Source organism: Arvicanthis niloticus, chromosome 11, assembly GCF_011762505.2.
Source record: "Arvicanthis niloticus isolate mArvNil1 chromosome 11, mArvNil1.pat.X, whole genome shotgun sequence".
In the NCBI taxonomy this organism is placed as follows: domain Eukaryota; kingdom Metazoa; phylum Chordata; class Mammalia; order Rodentia; family Muridae; genus Arvicanthis; species Arvicanthis niloticus.
Window position 1 is genome coordinate 34,252,404 of NC_047668.1, and position 11,621 is coordinate 34,264,024.

Consider the following 11,621-nt stretch of genomic DNA (forward strand, 5'->3'; position numbering starts at 1 on the left):
TATGGATATCACCTGGAAAGCCACCTGGTAGAGTCTGATCTGTCTAAGGTGAGCCCAGGGCATTATACTTAAAAATGTCATCTCTATCAGACCATCTAATGTGACTATGACTGTGCTGTTGTGACATTCCAGTAAGCAGCTATCTAGCATCTAACATAGCTGAGAGGTGGGCTCAGTTTTGGGAAACATTGATCCATTTCTGCAACACTCTTTGCAAGTTACCTTTGCAAGATAAATGAATTTCATTTTATTTTTTTTGAGCAGAGACTCCTCTGCCCTGCATCTCAGCTTCTGTACACCTAAGTCATGGCACCTAAAGTGCTAGTGTTTCCCCAGGGTTCTGGTGACTGCCCTCCCTCCTCTCCCCCAGGTCATAAAGGATGAAACATAAAATCAGCGTGTCAGAGGTTGACCTGGGCTCTTCTGCTCTCACTGTAATCTTCAACTTCGCTACAAGCACTGAAAGCACAAACCTGGGATTTGAGATTCAAAGCCACAGCTGTAAATTTATTTTCAGAGACTCCTGGTGGGCCCCAGAGGATAGATATGGAGGAGTCCTGGCAGCTGTTGGACGAAGCAGGTAATGATTCCATAACAGAGTGGGAGATTACTGGGGTTCATAAAAGTTGTTTGCACTTTAATTTGGGCTTAAGCCAAGGATTCAGGATCTCTGAATTCTGAGCCTAAAAATGATTGTCTGGGTAGTGATAGTGAGTGGCCCCTGAAGTATTTGACTAGGTTTCTGACAAAGGTTCTTCTTTACTTGGAAATTTGGGTACATGTTTTCTCTCTCTTTCTATAGATATATAAGTTTGTATATTATCTTTGTATCAGGGTATGAATAAAGTAAACATCATTTTAATTTTAAAATGACTTATTTATTTTATTTGCCCTGGTGTTTTATTTGCATTGCTTCACATATGTCTGTGTGTTATCCTCTGGAACTGGAGTTACAGACAGTTGTAAGCTGCCATGTGGGTGCTGGGAATTGAACCCCAGTCCTCTGGAAAAGCAAACAGTGCTTGAGAAGAGGAACCTTTTCTCACCTCTCCGGACATTTCACAGTCACACTCGAGCACACACGCATGCTCACACACACACACATGCACACACAGTGAGCCATCTCTCCAGCCCAGTAAAGTAAGCATCTTATCCTTCTTATCCTTCTCTATTTTGTTTTTGTTTTTCAAGTGGCCTACCACTCAACTGCATGGCACACCAACCATCATGAGTCTGGTATAGTAGCAATGATGTGTACATTAGCCTACTCATAGCAGCAGGCACCATGACTCCTCTCAGCTTGCCTGTTTTACTGGTGCTCTATACCCACTCAATCCCCCATCCCCTTAACTCCCATCTACAGATCTCTTTCTAAACAGGAACCATATCGTTTTAATGAATTCCTTTAGAATCTTCACCCAGCAATTTGGACATATAACCCCCAGTTACTTTGGAAAGCTGATGCAGCAGAATTGCAAGTTCAAAGTCAGCCTGGGAAACTGAAGGAGATCCTCAAAAATAAAAATAAAAATTAATAACACTAATAAAAGGCCTGGTGTGGAGGCTCAATGGTAGAGGGCTCATGTAGCTTCTGTGACATGCAATTTCTAGCATAGGAAGAATTACAATAAAACCCTGTTGCTTCATAAAGTTCCACTCTGATAGAGACACAGTGACCATAGTGACCCTCAGATATTACTGGTGGGAAATAAATTCATGAAGCAAATTACACAATAACCTATCAAAACTTAAAGCACAGACTTTTTTTTTTTAACAACTATTTAACTTTGGAGTTTTTACAAATGCACTCAAAAAGTTAGAAACAGGGCTTCTGGTCTGGGCCAGAGCACTGAGCAGATCCTGGGTAGCAGCTCTGCACCCAATCTCACAGAACCCAGAGGAAGCGGGGCTCCCAGGAGCTCTAACCTGGCAGTATCTTAGATAAAGAGACAGCAACAACCATCCCAAACAGGGAATAACTGGGACCCACTGGGACCCAGGAATTCACTCCTGGCCCAGAGAAATGGTTTCTTCTACTCTGTGCTTGAACACTGAGCAGATATTGGGCCTCAGTTCTAACCCCAGTAGCAACACCCACCCCACAGAGTTCTGACACAACCAAGATAATAGGAAAGACAGTCTCCAGTCAAAGACAGGGCAGGTAGCACTAAGGAGATACAGATGGCAAAAGGGAAGCCCAAGAACATAAGCATCAGCAACCCAGGGTACTTGGCTTCATCAGAACCTAGTTCTCTCACACTAGAAGTTCCTGAATTCCCTATATCATTAGGAAAGCAAGATTCATATTTAAAATCACTTTTAATGATAATGATAGAGGACTTTAAGAAGGACATAAATAACACACTCAAAGAATTTGAGGAGAACACAAGTAAACAGGTAGAAGCCCTGAAAGAGGAAACACAAAAATCTCTTGAAGAATTACAAGAGAACACAAACAAACAAGTGAAGAAATTGAACAAAACCATCCAGGACATAAAAATGGAAGAGGAAACAATAAAGAAATCACAGAAGGAGACTACTCTGGAGATAGAAAACCCAGGAAAGAAATCAGGAGTCATAGATGCAAGCATCACCTACAGAATATAAGAGATAGAAGAGAGAATCTCAGGTGCAGAAGATACCATAGAAAATATTGACACAACTGTCTAAGAAAACACAAAATGCAAAAAGTTCTTAACACAAAACATCCAGGAAATCCAGGACACAATAAGAAGACCAAACCTAAGGAAAATAGGTATAGATGAGAGTGAAGATTCCCAACTTAAAGGGCCAATAAATATCTTCAACAAAATTATAGAAGAAAACTTCCCTAACCTAAAGAATAAAATGCCCATAAACATGCAAGAAGCCTATAGAATGCCATATAAACTAGACTAGAAAAGAAATACCTCCTGTTACATAATAATCAAAACACCAAATGCACAAAACAAAGAAAGAATATTAAATGTAGTAAGGGGAAAAGGCCAAGTAAGATATAAAGGCAGACTTATCAGAATTACACCAGACTTCTCACCAGATATAATAAAGGCCAGAAGATACGGGACAGATGTCATACAGACCCTAAAAGAACACAAATGCCAGCCCAGGCTACTATACCCAGCAAAACTCTCAATTACCATAGATGGAGAAACCAAGATATTCCATGACAAAACCAAATTTACACAATATCTTTCCACAAACCCAGCATTACAAAGGATAATAGCAGAAAAGCTCCAATACAAGGAGGGAAATTATACCCTAGAAAGAGCAAGAAAGTAACCCTCTTCCAACAAATCCAAAAGAAGACAGCCATACAAACAATGCTACCACTAATAACAAAAATAACAGGAAGCAACAATCTTCTCTCTTTAATATCTCTTAACATCAATGTACTCAATTCCCCAATAAAAAGACATAGGCTAATGGACTGGATACATAAACAGGACCCAGCATTTTGCTGCATACAGAAAACCTCAGTGACAAAGACAGAAACTACATTAGAGTAAAAGGCTAGAAAACAATTTTTCAAGCAAATGGTCCTAAGAAACAAGCTGGAGTAGCCATTCTAAAACCTCCAGCATGAGAACACAAAGGGAGGGACTCATGGCTCCACCTGTACAGGTAGTTGAGGATGGCCTTGTCAGGCATCAGTAGACGTGGAGGGCCTTGGCACCTGAAAGTTTGGATTCCCTAGTGTTGGGGAATTCAAGAGCAAGGAGACAGGAATGGGAGGATGGTGGGAGCACACCCTCAGAGAAATAGGAGGAGGGGGATGGGATAAGGAGTTTTGGGGGGAATGGGAGAGGATATAACATTGAAAGGTAAATAAATAAAATATCCAATTTAAAAAAAAAAAAAACAGATAATGGGTCTGGCAATTATAGTTGAGCAGTCGAGACTTTTGTGAACAATTTATTATGGGGATTTCATATGATCCTCAAGGACAAGGCATTGTGGAAGAGGCCCATGGAACTCTAAAAAGATTGGTGAGACATACTGTTGCTCAGACAAAGAATGATGCTGACCTGTGAACTTGCTGAGTGCCTGACAAGGGTGACTGGGGAGCTTTATTGGACATATGTTCTTGACCCACCTTTGCTTGACTATATTCCAGATGGGACAAGTTGCCTTGCCTCAAGTTTTTAGACCTTGTGGGATAGAGAATCGAAAAGATAATTTATGTCTCTCATATTCCTCTTAAAGGTGCCCAGCTATTAGGACTCAATCATGTACTGGTCTAGAAATCAATCCAATATGGGAAATAACAGTCTACATTTAGAAGACTGGATCTGGACTTTGTCAGAAACATATTTGGAAGCTAGCTGTAGCTCACTATGATGTTAGGATAACAAGAGATAATGTTGGGACAGGATCTGGATTTCAAGCAAGAGTTAGTGCATGTTTTGAGGCTCTTTTAATTGTCAAGCTAAAATTGTTTTTGTCTCTTCTACAGCATTTATTGTAAGTTGCATTGATGGTATAATTTCTAATTATGTTAGTGTGTTCAAACCTGCCATGCCTGTTACGGGTGTCTATCAACCAATAGCATTGACACAAGGAGTTAAGACAACTATTTTTGTTAACCATCTAGCAAAAAAATGTTACTAATGTATTGAGTATACAAAGGGATTTATATAGGTATCTGCAATAACGAATGATTCTCTATAACCCATTCAAATTATCTGAAGGAGGTTCAGGGTTTGAGAGTTAGGAGCCATCTCAAGTGTCATGACAAATATCATTGGAGTAGTGTTACTGTTGAAATTCACAATGATTGTCATTATAATTAGAAAAAAGTTTAAAGACAACTGTAGGATATTTGGCATAATTCTAACACCTCTCTGGGTGTGTTAACTTTGCATAGTGAGATTATGAATTTAAAGAATGCTGCTCTGTTGACCTTTGATGCTGCAGATAATGCCGATAAAATTATCCATGGCCTGAGCTCAGTATTTACATTTTGGACAAACCTCAGGAATGTCATATATAGCTTGATCAGGTTAGCCCTTCTTGTCCTGGGGATACCTTTATTCCTGCCCATCATGTTAAAGCTTATCTTTAACAATATCAACATGTTGGCAGCCAAAGTACATGGCTTAAACCTGAAAATGGATCCCCAGACAGAGTTATTAAATTAACAGGCTGGCAAGCCAAGGACAGGTAAGATTCTGCACAGAGCCTTACCAACCTAAGACATAAGTGTATTACCTTTGATAATGCATATTCCATGACAGGTAAGGAAGGCATTCTTGTCAGAACTACCTAAGACAGACTCAGTCTTCTTAAGGAAACAAAATAGGGGGAGAGGTGGAGAGCCTTTGGGGCTGCTTGGCAAGAAGCTGACATGAGCCAAGGACAAGGAAAGGGGCTGCTTGGCACGAATATGACATTGGCCAAGGACAAGGAAGTAGGCTTCAAGCAGGAATCTGACATTAGATTAGAACAAAGAAGTAATTTCAGGTAAGAGTCTAAATCATAGGCTACAACAAAGAAGTAATCCCAGGCAGGAATCTAAATATTAGGCCAGAACAAAGAAGTAATTTCGGACAGGAATCTAAATTTTAGGCTAGAACAAGGAAGTAGGCTTCAGGCATGAAAATGACCTTGGGCTAGGATAAGGAAGTAGGCTCAGATACTTTGGTCATCCGGATAAGCCTTTAGAAACAGTGATCACAGGAGTGTTCCTGCAATTGGGTTTAGTGCCTTGCTTTTTCTTTGACTATTTGTGTTTATTGTATTGCTTTTTCCTTGACTATTTGCATCTATTGTATTGCTAGACCTTCAACCTAGAACTGACCTTAATACATGCATGTAATTAAAATGGTATAAAAGCATAAAGGAAGAGGGGATAGAGAAAGTGGAGATATTCATCTAGTTTTGAATCTCTCCATATTATTTGGGTTTTTATAAAAATATGTAAGTCTATTACTTTGAAACTATTTAAATGTAAACAGGATTACTATGAGGCCTCTCCAGAGCATGGCCTGCAGGCTGCACAAGATCCAACACAAAATCATAAATACATACAACATTCTGAGACGTTGTATTCAAGGAACTGTTTCCAGGGGTTGCTTGTTTTGGTAACTCTATAGATGACAACGTCATGCTGTGCAAGATGGAGCATACCTGCAGACGGGCAGTGAGCCACTATGATTTTACTTGTCCTTTTTCTTTTTTTTTAATAGTCTCTAAATATATATATTTAGAGAGATCATATACAGTTTTGTGAAAATAATCATTTGGAAGGAAACAACATACAATACAGTCTGGGAATCACAAAAGAAGCTTCTCAATTCCATCTTCCATCATAGAGGGGTATTTACTTTGTGGTCCCAAACACAGGTTCAAAAGGTATTTGAAGTATTTGGCAAAGGGGTCTCAAAATCAGTAGTAGGTTAGTGCATCATGTTTTTCTTTGTTGGTCTGGTAAGAAGACAAGGTCAAAGGCTTGTTTTCATGAGGGAGAGGTTCGAACACCCTCAAGTGCACATGTTTGTCTTCACCAACATGAACCTTAATGAAGAAGTTGGTACTGGTCACTACCTGTCTCTTGAAGGACACAGCTTTAAAGACATGGAACTTCTGAGTTTCCGTCTCTTCAAGCTGGGACTTCACCTTGGTGATTTCCTGCGTCTAGGCCGTGGCTGGCATTGTGGCGGATGGCCTGCCACACATCATCTTGGCAGAAGTAGTCAGGGTAGCACAGAGAAACTAGGGACAGAGAACTCATCAGAGAACTTGTCTTTTTTCTTTATATATAAAACCAAATGTGCTTTTTTCCATAGTAATTTATTTTTTTATTCGCCTTACATCCCATCACAGCCCCCTCCCTCGTCTCCTCCATTACACTCTTACAAATCCCTTCCTCCATTATCCCCAAGAAAAGAGATGCCTCCTTGGGTACAACCCCACCCTGAGACATTATTCCCAGCAAGACTAGGTACATCCTCTCCCACTGAGGCTCAACCAGGCGGTCCAGGTAGGGGAAGGGAATCCAATGGCAGGAAGAGACACCAAAACAGTCCCTGCACCACTTGTTAGGGGTCTCACATGAAGACCAAGTTGCACTTATACCATAAATATATAGGAGACGGCATGCTTTTTCCCCAGTGTTGTTTTATTGAGTTTCAGCAAGAAGGCACAATGATATTTTCTAAAAAAAAAAAAAACTCAGCTGGTCAGTGGTGTCTCAGCATGCAGGAAGAAGAATGAATCTCTGAGTTCAAGGCCAGCCTGGTCTACAGAGCAAGTTCCAGAACAGCCAGGACTATACAGAGAAACCCTGTCTGGGGTAGTGTGTAAGGGGGAAGGTTTGCTCGCTCTTTCTTTTCTTTTCTTTTCTTTCTTTCTTTCTTTCTTTCTTTCTTTCTTTCTTTCTCTCTTCCTCATTTTTCTTAGTGCTCTGAAAATCACCTTTGAAAAAGCTCTGTGAATTTTTTTTTATTATTCCCAGGATTCATCATGTTTGAAAGATTCTTCTTGGGGTGCTTTACCAAAAGAGTCTGAGTAGAATACAGCATCCATGACCCCCTGAGGGCCTGAGACATTCAGAGGATCTTTCTTTTAACAAGATATTTTTCTCCCGGTTACCCCAGGAAAGCTTCGCTACTCAAATGATCAAGTTAGCTTGAGAGGCCCTGTAGAGAAGCCTCATCACCTCTGCAGACAGACTCAAAAGATAGAGCTCGAAAGCTCGTGCTTGAGAGACAAAGGACAAAATGTCTGCATTTGTTTGTCTGATTTATTTTTTGTTTTTAATGTTAAGGAAAAGAACAAGTGATATTAATTGTCTAGTTATGATAGCTGATGTTACATACAGATGTTCTCTGTGCATGAACATAATTGACTTTGGGACAAAAGCATCATTTTGGTTTGAGGAGTTTGTTCTGAGCTCAGGGTGTTCTCAAACTTGTAATCCTTCTACCTCGAACTGTTGGATGCTGAGATGACAGGGACACACCAATCTCATGTCTCAATGACTTTTTTAAAAGTAGAGCTGGCAAGAAGATAAAGCCGGTGAATGCACTGTCTCCCAAGCCCTGACAACCAGAATCTCAACCCTGGAAGCTTCATAGCAGAAAGAACTGACTCTTGTTGTTGTCCTATCACACACACACACACACACACACACACACACACACACACACCAAATAAATAAATGTTAAAGTTTTCTTATTTAAAAATGAAAAAAAAAATGAGTAAAGCCTAATTTACTTTAGTTAGCAGAATGCAAAAGCCCAGGCTGCATTATGTCTCGTAAAGTATAATTTTAACTGAACTCACCCCCTACCACATCCCTCGGAGTAAAACTGCAGGGTGTACTTAGAGTTAAGTAGTAGTCATTGGAAAATAATTTTCTGGCAAAGGTACAAACTATGTGTTGTTCCCATAGAATTAAACAAAAATAGATCTGGTTCAAAATAACAATAAAATCCCCCAGGGTCTGACTAATAGAAGATGGCTGGCACAGCTTGAATTCCATTGGAAAGACCACAGTTTTAAAGCCCAGTCACAGAATAGAGCCATTTATCATCCTTTGAACTATGGCAGCCATCTTGGAAATATCCTGGTGCCTGTGACTTCAGATAGGAACCCAAACTCTGTAGCCAACAAGTTCAAACAAAAACCAAAAGTGCTATCTTTTGTATTTTGGTACTTTAAAACATTGAAAGTGGCCTGGCCCGATACCAGTTGGGCATCACACATGATCACACATGAATTATCTTTAAAATAGACCCTGTGTACTAACATCTTTAGAACATTAATTGAAAAGTGTTTCTTGCTATTAGATCCTAAAATAAGAATATAATCAGAATATATTGCCCTTAAACTTCCTCACATAAGGATGAAAACAAACATGTTGTGAGATTTTTTTAATTGCCTTTGTGTACTATAAACACAGCATATTCCAAAATGACTTCCAGGCATCTATATATATTGTTTTCACTAACAATATATATAGATTTGAAGTAGTTGATTTGAAGGCCATAGATAAATGGTTATGTGATCTTTATATCTTCATAAGATATATATATATATATATATATATATTAGATTTTATAACTAAATTAACACAGAGTGTGTGTCATAGGAAATGTAGCCATTTAAAACATATTTACAAAAACAAAACAAGCAAAAAAAAAACCCAACAAAAACAAAAGAAACCTCCCAAAAATGGACATATACAACCTAACAGAAGACTTCTCATAAAAGCACATAAAGTACATGATTTCAGAAAGGAGGTCATGAAAAGCAAAGCCTTCGTGAGATCTGCAAGTGTATGTGAGCTGTTTTGCCCTTGAGAATGGTTGGATAGATGTCCAGAGTATTCCCAGTGAAGAGGGAAAGGCCCAGCTGGCTGGGATCACTAGGTCAGGTCAGCATGTACACGCCCCAGGAGACTAGGGAGTGGGTCTCCACGTGGACATCACACCTGCTGTGCACAGGGCTCCCATCTTCCTGCCCCATAGCAGGCTTTTGAATGGCCATGAAAAACTGCCACATGGTGATATTTTACTTGGAAAACATCCAATTTCCATATTCACTCTGGAACTGTTATTATATTTAATATGACTATGTTTTCAAAGACAATTATTCTGAACAAAGCTTTTTTTTCTGATTTTAGTATATGAAAAATTTGTAAAAGCAATAAAAATCACATAGATGTCTCAGACGCATAGCCAGTAATGGAAAGGTGTTGTCTCTTGAAATGTCACAGTTGCACCAACTACTGTTGTTTTCAGGATGGCACTGAACATGGCACAGCAGAAAGAGCATAGATTCTGATATAGACAGATGAAACTTGAAATCTTGGGTATACTTTTTTCTATGTGCATTAACATAACTAAGCCATGTTATGTCTTAGGATAATAGTTTGTTCTTAGATTTGTGTCTGTGTATCTGTGTATGTGTGTGGGGGGGTGGGGAGTGGGTGGTCTTAGAATCCTATAACAAATACCATAGACCAGTTAGTTTAAATAAAAAATGTTTATTTCTCTTAATTCTAAAGGCTTGAAAGTCCAGGTTCAAGGTGCAGGGAGACAAAGTCTGGGTCTCCAAATCTGCCGGCTTGTTTTGTGTTCCCAGAATGGAGACAGGTCAGCGCTCATGTCTCCACTAACCACTCTAGAAGGCTCCATCCTCACAACTACCCTTCCAAAAACATACCCAATATCAACATACTGAGAAGAGAGGATTCAATATATAAATTTGAGGCCCTGGCATGGAGTGGACCAAAGGACACTTTTTAAAAATTACCTATACTTTAAGGGCATGGACTTTAAAGATCTCGCCCGTTCCTGACTCTACTGCAGTCAGTCCAATCACCTCCTCTGATCCCCACACTTAGAGTTTGTACCCTTCTTGCCAGTTCAGCTCTCTAAATCCATCCCAACATATAGCATTTTGGTCTTCAGGACACAGGACATGTGGCCTTTAATCCTGGACTCAAGAGGCAGAGGCAGACAGATCTCTGTGAGTTCCAGGATAGCAGATCCACACAGTGAGACCTTGCTTCAAAAACCAAACAAGTCCATATCCCCTGTTCACTCAAGCTTCTCTCCCGTCCACCCCCACCCCCCAACCTCCCTCCAGGTTGGAAGGGCCTTGAGAGCAGAGGTCTGTTGTTGAGTATCATCTTCGAATGTCCTCTAGCATGGCATTCTCAGCTGGAGAGACTTTCTATGTGCTGAGCTTAGATGGATATGTCAAAGTGTAATCAAGCTTTCTTGAACTTTTTCCCATCTGAAATCACTAAAAATGTGCAGTATTTCAAAGAGCCTAAATTCGCCTCCAAAAGGACTTGTGAAATGTATTTCAACACACATAACCAACACTAAGAACATGCTGGCAATGTCAATCCTCAGAGCAACTCTTTATTGTGGCATATTGAGTTTTAATCAGGAAATAGGTTAGCACCTCTACGTACAGGTTCTAGTTTGAGATTTCCTTGAAATATGTGATATAGGCTCGTTATACAAATGACCACCAGTAAATCATTTCCAGGATGTGTTACTCTATCAACAGTGATGCTGTCATGGAACCTTTGTCTCCTGCAATTTTCTCCCATTTAAACCAGGACGTTTCCATCTCGCAGTGAGGCACTGCTGTATTTGGGACCTAATCGAGTACCTGGATAAACAGAGGCTCTCTTATTATTGTTACTGTCAATATAGTTTCCTTCCCTAGTTATAACTGATTATATCCTTTTTTCCATTTCAAAACATTTTTGCTCAAATGCTTCTGATGGCACTTGTCATGAGCAATATTCCTTCAGAAATAATGCGCCTTTTTAATTTTTCAACCTAATATACACAGCCCGTCATCTCCACAGTAGGATGATGTTGTTAGAGGGATCAAGTGTCTCTAACTGGAGATTTTTCAGGGGGATAAGGGATTACAGGAGTGAGTGCTTCCTCTGTTAGTTCATGTAAAGTTAAGACAAGAACATCTACAGTATGTAAGAAGCGATGCTACTCCAGCAAGAGCTGTGCATTTGGAAACACACAGAGTAAAAGCAGTTTTCACTTAATGTGCTTTGTTGTTTCTGCTGCAACTTACATAATAAAAATTCTGTTTTGCTTCTTTATAATATCCTTCTAAGAAAAGACAGAGACCCTCCT

The 11,621-nt window shown here is 39.7% G+C and overlaps 1 pseudogene; it reads right to left on the reverse strand.

The window, feature by feature from the left end:
- Positions 1–6,384: 6,384 nt before the first annotated feature.
- On the reverse strand, positions 6,385–6,678 carry LOC117716763 (cystatin-B pseudogene; annotated as a pseudogene).
- Positions 6,679–11,621: the final 4,943 nt, after the last annotated feature.